Source organism: Mesocricetus auratus, unplaced genomic scaffold, assembly GCF_017639785.1.
Source record: "Mesocricetus auratus isolate SY011 unplaced genomic scaffold, BCM_Maur_2.0 Super-Scaffold_6730, whole genome shotgun sequence".
Taxonomy (NCBI): domain Eukaryota; kingdom Metazoa; phylum Chordata; class Mammalia; order Rodentia; family Cricetidae; genus Mesocricetus; species Mesocricetus auratus.
In genome coordinates, this window is record NW_024429184.1 from 49,902,561 (window position 1) to 49,915,738 (window position 13,178).

General features: G+C 40.9%; 1 pseudogene; it reads right to left on the reverse strand.

Moving 5' to 3' along the window:
- Positions 1–13,178, reverse strand: part of LOC101842672 — an 85,040-nt pseudogene that overhangs the window by 12,545 nt on the left and 59,317 nt on the right.

Here is a 13,178-nt window from a genome sequence, read left to right on the forward strand (position 1 = left end):
ACTAAAACTGCCCAATCACTAGATGTGGCTGCCAAGGTCTGAACTTGTGCAGCAGTATAAGGCACAATCAAGGAATCAGGATCCCTGCCAAAATGCGTAACAGCTGCTTTTATTCCGCGAAGCGCGAGCTGTGCAACAGCATCAGGGTACCAGTCAATAATCTTAGCAGGGGAAGCATTTGGATGAATCCAAAGTAATGGTCCATGTTGCCACAGGACTGCAGTTGGCAATTGAGCTGTCTTAAAAACACACAGATTAAAAGGTAGTGACTCCTCAATACGTTGTAATTGTGCTTCCTGTAAGGCCTCTTCCACCATCTGTAAGGCTCGGTGGGCAGCAGGGGTAAATTTTCTGGGTGAGGAGATATGAGGCTCACCCTCCAGGAGATCGAAGAGGGGTTTTAGATCAGCAGATGGAATTTTTAAAAAGGGCCTCAACCAATTTATATCTCCCAGAAGTTTCTGAAAATCATTTAATGTTTGTAAGTGGTCTTTGCGAATTTCTATTTTCTGAGGAACTATATTTTTGGGAGTAATCATTGAGCCCAAAAAGAGCCCTGTATCTGCAATTTGAACCTTTTCTGAGGCAATCTCTAATCCCCACTGTTTTAATTCAGCCACCAGCATGGGAAAAGCCTTTTGTAAAACATCTAACTCTTTGTGACAAATAAGAATATCGTCCATATAATGGATCATGATTAAAGATGTAAATTGCTTCCTAATTGGCTCCAAAGCCTCCTGCACATACAGCTGACATATTGTTGGGCTATTGGCCATGCCTTGCGGCAGTACCTTCCACTGAAATCTCTTGTCTGGTTCCATATGATTAAGAGAAGGGATAGTGAAGGCAAACCTTGGTCTATCCCGTGGGTAAAGTGGAATAGAGAAGAAACAATCCTTAATATCTATAATAATAAGCTTCCAATCTTGAGGAAGTGCAGAAAGCAAAGGAAGTCCTCTTTGAACAGGGCCAAAAAGATGCATCTGATTGTTAATGGCCCGCAGGTCATGGAGTAATCTCCACTTCCCAGATTTCTTCTTAATAACAAAAATTGGTGTATTCCATGGGGAGGTAGAAGGCTCTAGATGCCCCAGCCGTTCCTGTTCTTGCACTAATCTTGTGACAGCCTCTAATTTTTCAGAGGATAGAGGCCATTGAGAGACCCATAACGGCTCCTCTGTTTTCCACGGTATGGGTCGTGAAGCCTCAACGGCCCCTAAATAAAACCCAGTCCTTTTCTACCCCGATTTCCATGTTGTGTAATGGGTTTTATTCTGCCTTGTTCTTGCCTACCCAAGCCTCTACCCTTTGTATACCCCATCTTTGCCATAATGGCTGATGCCTGGGGGAGTATTCATTAGTTAGGGTCATGCCCATGGCTTGTAACACATCCCGTCCCCATAAATTTACAGGGAGTGGCAACACATAGGGGGTAAAACATCCCTGTTTGCCCTCAGCGTTCCGCCAGGTTAAGGCTGAGGCACTGATGGCAGGAGAGGACTGGTATCCAAGACCTTGTAGAGAATGAGATGAAACAACAGTGGGCCAAGACTTCGGCCACCAATGGAGTGAAATAATGCTTTTGTCTGCTCCCATATCCATTATCCCTTCAAATTCTTTTCCATTAATTAACAATTTTATTGTAGGTCTCTCATTTAGGGGTATAGCCAGATAGGCTGAATCACTTCCAGAAGATCCCATAGCCCTTTTTTGTAAAGTGTAGGTTTCTCCATCCCCGAGGGAGGGCAGCAACACCAGTTGTGCAATTCTATCTCCCTGCTTTATAGAAAATACACCCGAGGGCTAGAACAGAGAACTTGAATCTCCTCTTTATGATACGGGTCAACAATCCCAGGATATATAATGAGTCCCTGTAAAGTTAAGGAGCCACGGCCCAGAATAAGCCCAATGGTGGCAGGGGGCAAAGGTCCAGGGGAATGGACTGGGACCGGTTGAACATTCATTTGGGGCATGAGTAAGAAGTCGGAGGCGGCACGCAAGTCCATTCCGGGGGTTCCTCGGAAGCCTCTACTTCCTCTTGATTGCTTTTCTGAAATCGGTTCCCATATTTCTGAGGGCCCTGGGACCATGGGCCCCGTGACCCGTTTTTTGATTGGGGTACCTTGGGTTCTTCAATAGGGGGCAGAAGCCTCCCTTTCATATCCCGGACTGACCTGCACTCACTAGCCCTATGATAACCTTTACCACAACGATGGCAAAGCTCCAGTTCTCTTGTTCTTTCAGGAGATTGACAATCTTTCTTAAGGTGCCCCATTTTCCCACAATTAAAACAAGCTTTTCGACTAGATAAATCTCTACGCCTGTGCGTTTGTAAAATGGTGGCAGCTAGTCCTGCATTGGTTAGGGGTCCCCCAGCTCCCTGCACACTCTGAGCCAATCTTGTAAACCTTTGCTTTTGCGAGGGCGATAGCCGCTCGACATTCCTGGGTTGCTTGTTCATAGACAAGTTGCTCAATCAGGGGCATAGCTTGTTCTGAATCACCAAAGATGCGACCGGCGGCCTCGGTCATTCTGGCCACAAAGTCTGAAAATGGCTCTTGGGGTCCTTGGACAATCTTTGTAAGGTGTCCACTGGATTCTCCCCTTTTTGTGAGGGCCTTCCATGCTTTAATAGTGGCGGCCGACACCTGACCATAGACGCCCCAGATGTAGTTGGTTTGATTAAGGGCATGTTGACCCTGACCTGTCAGCATTTCAAATGTCCACTGCCTCTGATTCTCATCTTCAGCTGTGGCATTAACTCTAGCTTGCGCCTGGGCTGCATCATACCAGAGAGCCTTCCATTCCATGTATTGTCCCATGTTGGGAAGCACTGCTTTCACTGTCGTCTGCCAGTCAGTGGGAGTCATGGCAAAATTAGCAAGCCTTTCTACCTGTATTGTGGTAAAGTTAGCATTGACCCCATAATTACGAACGGATTCGGCCAATTCTTTGATTTGATTGTAATCTACGGGAGTATGTACTCTTCCGCCTTCCACATTCTCGAATACTGGAAAAGCCATTTGTATTTTTCTCCATTCCTCTAAAGGTAAAAAGGAGTCAGTACCAGTATTCAGCCGAAGCTCATACTGCGGAGGCGCCGAGGGGCGTGAGCCCGCCGGATTTATAGGCGGTGGCCTCACATTCATTTTTGTTTTCAGCGGCCGGTGTCTATCAGGGTGATATCTTTCTTCCTCATACCGTGCCACCTCCTCCTCTAGACCACCTTCTTCGCTAGAATCCAGAGTGTCAGAATCGGAATTATCTAGCTCCAAGGCTTCTAGCTCTACCGTAGGGTATAGCCTAGATTCTGGCTTTTCTTTTTCTTAGATTTGTTAGGGGGTGAATGATCACTCCCTTCTTTCTCTCCCCTTTCTTAACTTCTTGGGGAGGGCCTTTTTTCTTAGACATGTCTTTCCTTTTGCGAGCTCCCATTCTCTCACTCCGTTCAGTTTCTGACATGCTATCCTGAACTTCCTCTAAGGTTCCCTGACTTTCTACTATAGCAGGGTGACAGGCCTCATCCTCCAAGCAGTTTTTAACTAGCTTCCAAATGGCTTTGGTACCTAAGTGGAGATCTCCTTCTGCATGCTTCCTGTCTAGTTCTTTACCTAGCTTGTTCCATGAGGCCACAGTGAGGGACCCGGAACAAGCATACCATGGTGCCACTCTATCTACCTCCTTCACAAAATTTTGAAGTGTTCGTGGTGCAATTTTGAGATCTCTTTGTTTTAGCACAGTCTGTAGGGCAGTAACCACTGACTGTGACAACCCCATCGCGCTAGCGGCTTATCTAAAAAACGGCGCTGGACTTACCAGACTGACAGCACCGTTCTGTCAGTACCAGCCACGATGAAGAAGGACAAACAGGACTAGCACCAAAGCCTCCACTGACCCGTCCCACGGTGATGACAAACTAAGGCCAAAGTCGAGAAAAGGGGTGTTCAGGATAAAGCATACCTCTCTGAACTTACGTCCCTGCAGTTCTGAATCCGCCCCGTCTTCCGAGGGGTCTCCCATGGCGCCGGCGATGTTGAAGAGTTCCCGGGTTTCGGTACCAGATGTCCCGCGCTACCGTCTCGCCAGCAAGAACGACGCAGGACACTGGGATCCTTCTGCAGTAAAGCTTTAATACATCTTGAGAGATAGATGATCAGCTTCTGAGAGGGAGACCCCAAGCTAAGAAACCCAGCCCCTTATATAAGCCTAGGAGCTCCGAGTGAGACGTGTAGAGCCGGGATTGGTGGTTTGCTCATCACCCCAGATGACGGGTGAGGCACAGTTTAAACGGTAAACTCCAACTGACAGCAGATGTCAGCGCCATCTTCTAATGGTGATAGCGATAGTGAGGGCGGCTCCTCACATCCTTTCTTTATAAAAATATGAGTTCAATGGTACTTCCTTGAGCTAGAGTCTCTTTCCTCACTTAATAACTCTGCTCGGTCCTTGGAATTTGTTTTGACCAGACACATGCATCTAAAGTGACTGTTTGATAGGTGTGAGCCTTGTTTGCTATATTACTTACGTTATGTATGAACGATCTAAGCATTTTCAGCTAGTTAATCAGAGAATTACGCCATACTAATTCTGGAACCATGACAATGCAGACAATTTTCTTGGAATCATTAGTTTCCTAGGGCTCAGATAACTCCACAGTGAAATAAGTTATGGCTCTTATACCAATATCATGTTCCCTCATCCAATGAACTTGTGTGACAAGCACTTGAAACCTCATTTATCTCTTAGCTGTATTTTTCTAGCTAAAGGGCTCCCTTGCATATTGTTCCATTCATTCCTCATTCTTCCTGGGTTTTAAGCAGTTTCTCATCCTACTCTCTTCCCCTTTACTGGTGTTCTAACATGAATCATGGTCCATGGCTTTCACATTATCCATCTAGTTTCTTTCTTTTTTCCAATACAAATATTTACCTGAATACAGTCATCATACATATAATGCTATTTTGGGATTTGCTTCTACAAAGGACCAGAACTAACATTTAGGGGAGATTCCAAGATGCATGGAAGTCTGAGGATTGCAGTTTTCTAAACTGCAGTAGGGCACAGATATGTGAATGATTCCATAGGGAACAGAAGTCTCAGCTGGACCTACCATATACAGCCAGTCTCAAGGCATGTGAACTGATTGCATGGTTGACTTATGACCAGAAATATTTGGAAGTCTGTCAAGAACCAATAGGTAAGTGAAATAGTCATTAAAGTACTGATGACATAAATTACAGATGGAAAGATTTTTCAGTAGCGCTAAATATATTGTTAAATAGTGTGTGTGGCATAAAGACTGTAAGACAATTACAATATGCTGTTAAATTGATACAAATCATGTTCCTAAATATTCTTTATAAAGTATAGTTAAAATGCCATGATAATGAAGTTAATTTATGTAAGTCTAGAATTTTTTTGAATTTTCCAGACAGGATTTCTGTATATAGCTTTGTAGCCTGTCCTGGAACTCACTCTGTATACCAGGCTGGCCTAGAACTCACAGAGATCCACCTGTCTCTGTCTCCCAAGTGCTGGGATTAAAGGTGTGCATGGCCTGGACCAGGCTAGTATTTTTGCATAACCCTTTCATGAACTAACACTGTGACTACTTTCTTCACATTTCCAACACAAATGGTTAAACATATAGTAACTCCTTCTGTGTATTGCAAAATTCAAGTGTTAAGTTGTCTATTGGACATTTCTGGTCTAAAACTCAAAGAGCATATTCATCAGAGCAATCATTGCTACCATATTTTGAGTGAATTTACTCAAGTATATTTCAAGATTTTAAACTATATTTGATGTTCTTCAGGACAAGGTATATTTGTAATGCCTGTCTCTGCCTCCTAAGTACTAGCATTAAAAGTGTGTACCACTATCATCAGTATGGCTAAGAATTCATGTTCATGTATGGAACCAGGTCAGCTTTCATGTAGATGTTTATTTTATTATTTTTCTTGCTACTATGATAATTATATAAAAGCTATATGCCTCCATGATTAACTAACTGCATCTTCCAATTGTGAGCCAAAATAAACCCCATCTTTCTGTACTCGAATGGTTACAGAAGGGGAACAGATAAGGAAAGAACAGCTATTTTTCTAATTAACTGCTTCTTCAGGCAAGGGGAAGAGGAGAGGAGCTTCAGCTGGGGACAGAGTTACACATGAAGAACACGCAATTCACTATACTTAAGCCAAAAGTACAGTAAAATGCTAACTCTTCTGGTCCTTATTAGGATGAATGCCAGTGTTTAAATTCCTTTATCCTTTTTATTCATTCTCGGACCCTGACTTATTGGATGATGCTGTCTGCATTTAAGTTGGTTCTTCCCATTTGATTAATCTAGGCTATATAAGTCTTCACAGATCTGTCAAGAGGCTTGCCTTCTACCGGACTCTAGATTCTGCCAGTTGACAGTATTATCTACTATACTGATTAATGTCTTATTCTCTATCATTGCTAGAAGAATGGTGCACTTTAATTTTATGAAGATATCTGCTTCCGAAGGAACACTTGAAAACCAAAGTATGTTTCCAGAGAATGGAGCAGACAACTTCTTAAGCTCTAGTCATTTCATCTAGCTACATCTAGGAAAACCAAAATGAAAACAACACCCAGAAAAAAAATCAGAGGAAGAATAACTGTAATAAAATGGAAGTATAAAAATGCTCTAAGAGAAACATATAAACTTTGTTGAGTTCGGAATATATTTCTTAGAGAAAACCCAAGATATATATAAAGTTTTGAGGTATATTTTTATTTTTATGTGTGTGTCAGTGTTTTGTCTGTATGTATAATTGTGCACCATGTATATCCAATGCCTGTGGAGGCAGTTTTTGTCTGTGTGTATATCAATGCATCATGTGGAGGCTGGAAGAGAGCATCAGACTGTCTGAAACTGGGGTTACACTCAGATGTGAGCCACCATGTGGATGCTAAATAATAAGCAAGGATTATCCTCTGGATGAGCAGCCAGTGCTCTCAACAACTGAGTCATTGGTCCAGCCCAAATTCTTAATAGATTCCCCTAAGCAAGTATATGTAACTTTTTCATTAACAGATTACATAAAATTATGAAAGATGTTTCTAATACACAAAATCAAAGGGCAGTTTTATGATAAGTAATTATGGGATCTATAAGAAAAATGACAAATTTTCATTAAAATTAATTAAAAAGACAAATTCTGCTCTCTACCCTCTGCCCTCTGCTTGAGGTAAGTGTGGGCTCTACTCTGGGCCCCAACTCCCTACATCCCCCTCCTTGGAAATTTCTGGGCCTGCCTCATTCTTAGAGTGTCTAGACACACCTGCATTAATCTTGAGTCGAATCAGAGTAGTGAACCTGATTGAACCCACTGGAATTGAACCTTAGGTTTATTTTTATTTTTTTGTGTGTCAGTGTTTTTCTGTATGTATAATTGCACCCACCAGGAGAGGAAGAGAGCCCACGTTGTGCACCCACTAGAAGAAAGTATGGGAAGACAACAATATAAAAACACATTCAACAACAGAAAAACCAATATGACACCACCAGAGTCTAGGGACTTTATACCAGTAAGACCTGAACATCCCAATGCAGATGAAGCAGAAGAGAATGACCTTAAAAACAACTTCATGAAAATGATAGAGGCCATCAAAGAGGATATGAGAAAATCCCTTAAAGAAATGGAAGAAAAAGCAAACCAAAAATGCAAGAAATCAACAAATATGTTAAAGAAAGCAAGAAAAGTGAAGAAAAAACAATCAGATGAAGGAAAAATTCAAACAGTTCAAGACCTGAAAACTGAAATAGAGACAATAAAGAAAGCACAAACTGACAGAATGCTGGAAATAGAAAAGCTGGGTAAACAATAAGGAAGTACAGATTACCAATAGAATACAAGAGATGGAAGAAAGAATCTCAGCTGTTGAAGACTCACTAGAGGAAATAGAGTCATTAACCAAAGAAAATCTCAAATCCAATAAATCCCTAACACAAAATATACAGGAAATATGGGACACCATTAAGAATAATATGTGTAGAAGAAGGCAAAGAAATACAGCTCAAGGGTACAGAAAACATATTCAATAAAATCATAGAAGAAAACTTTCCCACACTAAAGAAAAATATGCCTATGAAAGTACAAGAAGCTTAGAGAACAAGAAATAGACTGGACCACAAAAAGAAGTCCCCTTGCCATATAATAATAAAAACACCAAACTTACAGAATAAAGAAAAAATATTAAGAGCAGTAAAGCAAAAAGGCCAAGTAACATATAAAGGCATTCCTATCAGACTTACACATGACTTCTCTATGGAAGCTCTGAAAGCAAGAGGGTCCTGGAAAGGTGTCCTACAAATGCTAAAGAAACATGGATGACAGCCCAAATCTAGCAAAGCTTTCAATTACTGTAGATGGGGAAAACAAGATATTCCATGACAAAACCAGATTTCAACAATACATATCTACAAATCCAGCTTGGCATTGGCACAAAAATAGACAGGTAGACCAATGGCATCGAATTGAAACGCTGATAACAACCCATTCATGTATGAAAATCTGAGTTTTGCCAAGGAAGTTAAACATATACAATGGAAAAAAGAAAGCATCTTCAACAAATGGTGCTAGCATAACTGGATGCTGGCATGTAGAAAAATGTGGATAGATCCATTTCTATCACCATGCACAAAACTTAAGTCCAAATGGATCAAAGACCTCAACATAAATCCAGCCACACAGAACCTCTTAGAAGAGGAAGTGGGAGGCACCCTTGAAGGAATTGGTACAGGAGACCACCTCCTGAAAATAACGCCAGTAGCATAGACACTGAGGTTGACAATTAATAAATGGGACCTCCTGAAACTGAGAAACTTCTGTAAGGCAAAGGACACAGTCAACAAGACAAAACAGCATCCCACAGATTGGGAAAAGATATTCACTGACCTCACATTTGACAGAGAGCTGATCTACAAAATTTACAAAAAACTCAAGAAGCAAGTCTCCAAAACACTAAAGGATCCAATCAAAAAATGGGGTACAGAACTAAACAGAATTCTTAATAGAGGAGTCTAAAATGGCTGAGAGCCACTTGGGAAAGTGTTCAATATCCCTAGCCATCTGGGAAATGCAAATCAAAACAAATCTGAGATACCATCTCACTCCTGTCAGAATGGCTAAAATAAAAAACACCAATGACAGTTTATGCTGGAGAGGATGTGGAGAGAGGGGAACACTCCTCCACTGCTGGTGGGAGTGCCAACTCGTACAGCCACTTTGGAAATCTGTATGGAGATTCCTCAGGAAAATGAGACTCAGTCTACCACCAGACCCAGCAATTCCACTCTTAGGCATATACCCAAAAGATGCCCATTCATACAACAAGGATGTCTATTCCACTATGTTCATAGCAGCATTATTTGTAATAGCCAGAACCTGAAAGCAACCTAGATGCCCCTCAACTGAAGAGTGGATAGAGAGAATGTGGTGTATTTACATAATGGAGTACTATTCAGTGGAAAAAAACAATGGATTCTTGAAATTTTCAGGCAAATGGACGGCACTAGAAGAAACCATCCTGAGTGAGGTAATCCAGTCACAAAAAGACAAACATGGTATGTACTCACTCATTTATGGATTTTAGACATGAATCAGGTTATTTCCAGCATAAAATCCTACTGCCAGAGAGTCTAGGAAACAGAACCTTCATCCAGCGACTGATGAAAGCAGAGGCAGATACCCACAGTTAAACACTGAACTGAACTCCTGGAATCAGTGTCAGAAAGACAGAACTGATGGGCAGAGGAGTTAAAAATGGGCTGGTTTAACACACAGAAACAGTTGATCTGAACAAGGAGATGCTCTTGGACTCCAGATTGATGGCTGGGTGGAAAGCATGGGACTGACCCAGACCCCCTGAATGTGGGTGTCAGTGAGGAGGCCTAGGTAATCTGTGAAGCCTTGGGTAGTATTTATCCCTGGCGTACAAACAGACTTTGAGTGCCCATGCCACAATATGGGAGGCTCTCTCAAGTGGGACTCTTGGGGGAGGGCCTAGGCCCTGTCCTGGATGAAATGACAGTTACTGGAGATCCACCATGGAGGGCTTCACCCTCCTTGGGTATCATAGTGGAGATTGGGTGGGGTTTGGGGGGTCTGGTGGGGAGGCGGGGGAGGAGGGGACGGAAAGGGATCTGGGATTGACATGTGAAACTAGATTGTTTCTAACCTAAATAAAATAATAATAATAATAAAAAGGTAAAAGTGACAGACAACAGATAGTTTCAGTTCAAGAAAATACCAAACAAACCAACACAAATAAAAAAACACCATCCAAAAAACACACAGGAAAATTGGGATACCATGTAAAGGCTAAACCTTTTAATAACAAATATAATGAAATCCAGATCAAAAGAACAGAAAATGTTTTTATCAACATCATAGAAAAAATTCCCCAAATTTAACAAAAGAAATGCCTATTAAAATGCCAATAGCATAGAAAACACGATATACACAGAACCAGAAAAAAACAAAGAATGTCAAGGACATATAATAATCATATACTAAAACATTAAATGTATTACAGAACAAAAAGCATATTAAACTTACAAAAGAAAAGACAAAGTCACATAGAAAGACCTTTTGTTTTGGTTTTGCTTGTTTGTTTTTTTTGAGACCAGGTTTCTGTTTGCCGCATTTGTTGTTCTGCAACTCAGTATATGAACTAGGCTGTCTTCAAATACATAGAGATCTACCTGCATCTGCCTCTTGATTACTGGGATTAAGGTATGCAGTACTATGGCCCAATAAGTGACTTTTCCTTTTCCCCTTTTTTTGATTTTTCCTTTTTTAGGACTATATTACATCAAAAAGTTTTGTCACACAATATAAATGTTGAACATAATTTCTCAACTCCCACTTCCTTCTTGATGCTTCCTACAAGGTTACTTACCCACCTTATGTTCTTTCTTTCAATATCTTTCAAACACACACACACACACACACACACACACACACACACACACACACACACTCATTCCCGGGAGTGTAAAAATAGAAGATAATCAAAGAAAGAAAAATGAAGATCAAGACAAATAAGTAAAGATCATTAGAACAGCAACAAAAGCCAAAAATAAAGCAAAGTGAAACAAAAAAACTGCATAAAATATTGTTGAGTTCATTTGTATTGTTCAACCCCTTACCGTGGGGTATGCCTGGAGTATGGTTAGTATACTCAGTGAGATGTCATTGGAGAAACTTGATTTTCCCCGTTATCAACCAGTAACAATTGCAGATAATTTCTTGGTTATGTGAGAGACCCTGTGTATACTTCCTCCTCCCAGTGCTAGGACACTAGCTTGAATCTGGCTTGAATATGTGCATGTCTTTTGTGTGCCTCTTTGAGTTATGATGGCAGCAGTCCTGATATCTTGAAGTTACCTTCTTTTATGAGTCATCTATCTTAGTTAGGCTTTCTATTGCTGTGATGAAACTCCACGACCAAAGCACGAGTTGTTGAGAAAAGGTTCTATTTGGCTTACACTTCAGTATTGCTGTTTTTCATTGAGGGAAGTCAGGGCAGGAACCTAGCGGCAGAACCTGATGCAGAGGCCATGAAGGGGTGCTGCTAACTGGCATGTTTCCCATGGCTACCTCAGTCTCCTTTCTTATAGAGTCCACAACCATCAGGCCAGAGTTGGTATCATCCACAATGAGCTGTGCCCTTACCTATGAATCACTAGTTAAGAACATGCTTTACATTAGGATTGTATGGAAGCATTTTCTCCATTGAGATTCCCTCCTTTCAGATAACACTAGTTTGTACGTCAAGTTGACATAGTATTGCCAGCATATCATTCATTCCTTCGGGCACTTACAATTTTTCTGCCTCCTCATCCTTGTAGATCTATGGGATTTGAGAGGAAGGGTTTGATAAAAATATCCCATTTAGTATTGACTGCTCTGAAGTCTAACTCTCTGTACATTGTCTGATTGTCTGTATTAATTTATATCCAATGCAGTAAAAAGCTCCTCAAATAGGAGTTGTATGAGGCAGTGATCTGTGGGTATAGAGTATATCATTAGAAGTTAATTTATTACTGTTTCTTTAGCGGAGCACTAGTAGTTGGTTTTCTTTTAGGCCTGTGACCTGTCAAGTTTCAGGTTCTTGGTCACTTTACAGTTTTAGAAAACTCTTCTTTCTCTTGGAGTGATCCTTAAATCTATTTAAATCAAAGTGTGGTTGGTTGTTCTCATAACATTTATGAAACTATTGAAGCAGTATATCGCGCATGTAGATAACTGTTGTAGTTATCAGGGTGTGTAGTGGAGTGATACTGATGACTACTTTTTCCTGTGATAGCATGTAATATACCTCTGTTACCATGAACACAGTAGGGGATGAAGCATCTAGATAGGCACCAGCTCAACCTCTCCATGGTTTCTGACATGTTAAGTGTTTTTTTTTCCAGTAGGGCCTTACCATTGGAGAGCAACCCATAACAGTAACAGTAGCTTATGATGTTTGGCAATTCCTGTGGTTCCCATTTGGACAACTCCTCAATGAGATGCAAACTACCCCTGGCAAGGAGATTTTTTACTCATTGGTGTATTATATCTATTTGGGAAATTCTCTCCTCTAGTTGTTGGTCTCTACAATTAGAGTCCTTCCATATATGTGCATATTTTAGGAATATCTACAGTAGTAGGTTTTGATGTAGTTTCAAAGGTTCTTTAATGTTTGTTATTCCTCATCATATTCCCTACTTTACCCTTCTCTCTGATTCTCTGCTTATCTAATTTCCCAACTAAAGTTCCCTTTTGTCTCCCCACAGCTGTATATTTTATTTTCCCTTCCTTGGAATATTCTACCCTCACCCTGATCACTTAATCAACCAGTAATAGCTAATGCCTAACCTCTGTGGTTATGTGGATTTTAACCTAACTGTTGAAAGTTTAAAAACCAACATCCACACAATAGAAAAACAGAATATTTAACTCCTTTGGTGTGGGTTACCTTACTCAGGATGCTTTTTTTTCTAGGCAAATCCATCTACTAATTAACTTCATTTTTTAACAGCTGAATGGTAATTCACTAACACCTTATATTTTAATTACATCTCTGAAAGCCAGGAAGGCATGGGTGGGTGATCTACAAGCTTTGAAAGATCATAAATGCCAGCGTAGACTAGCATA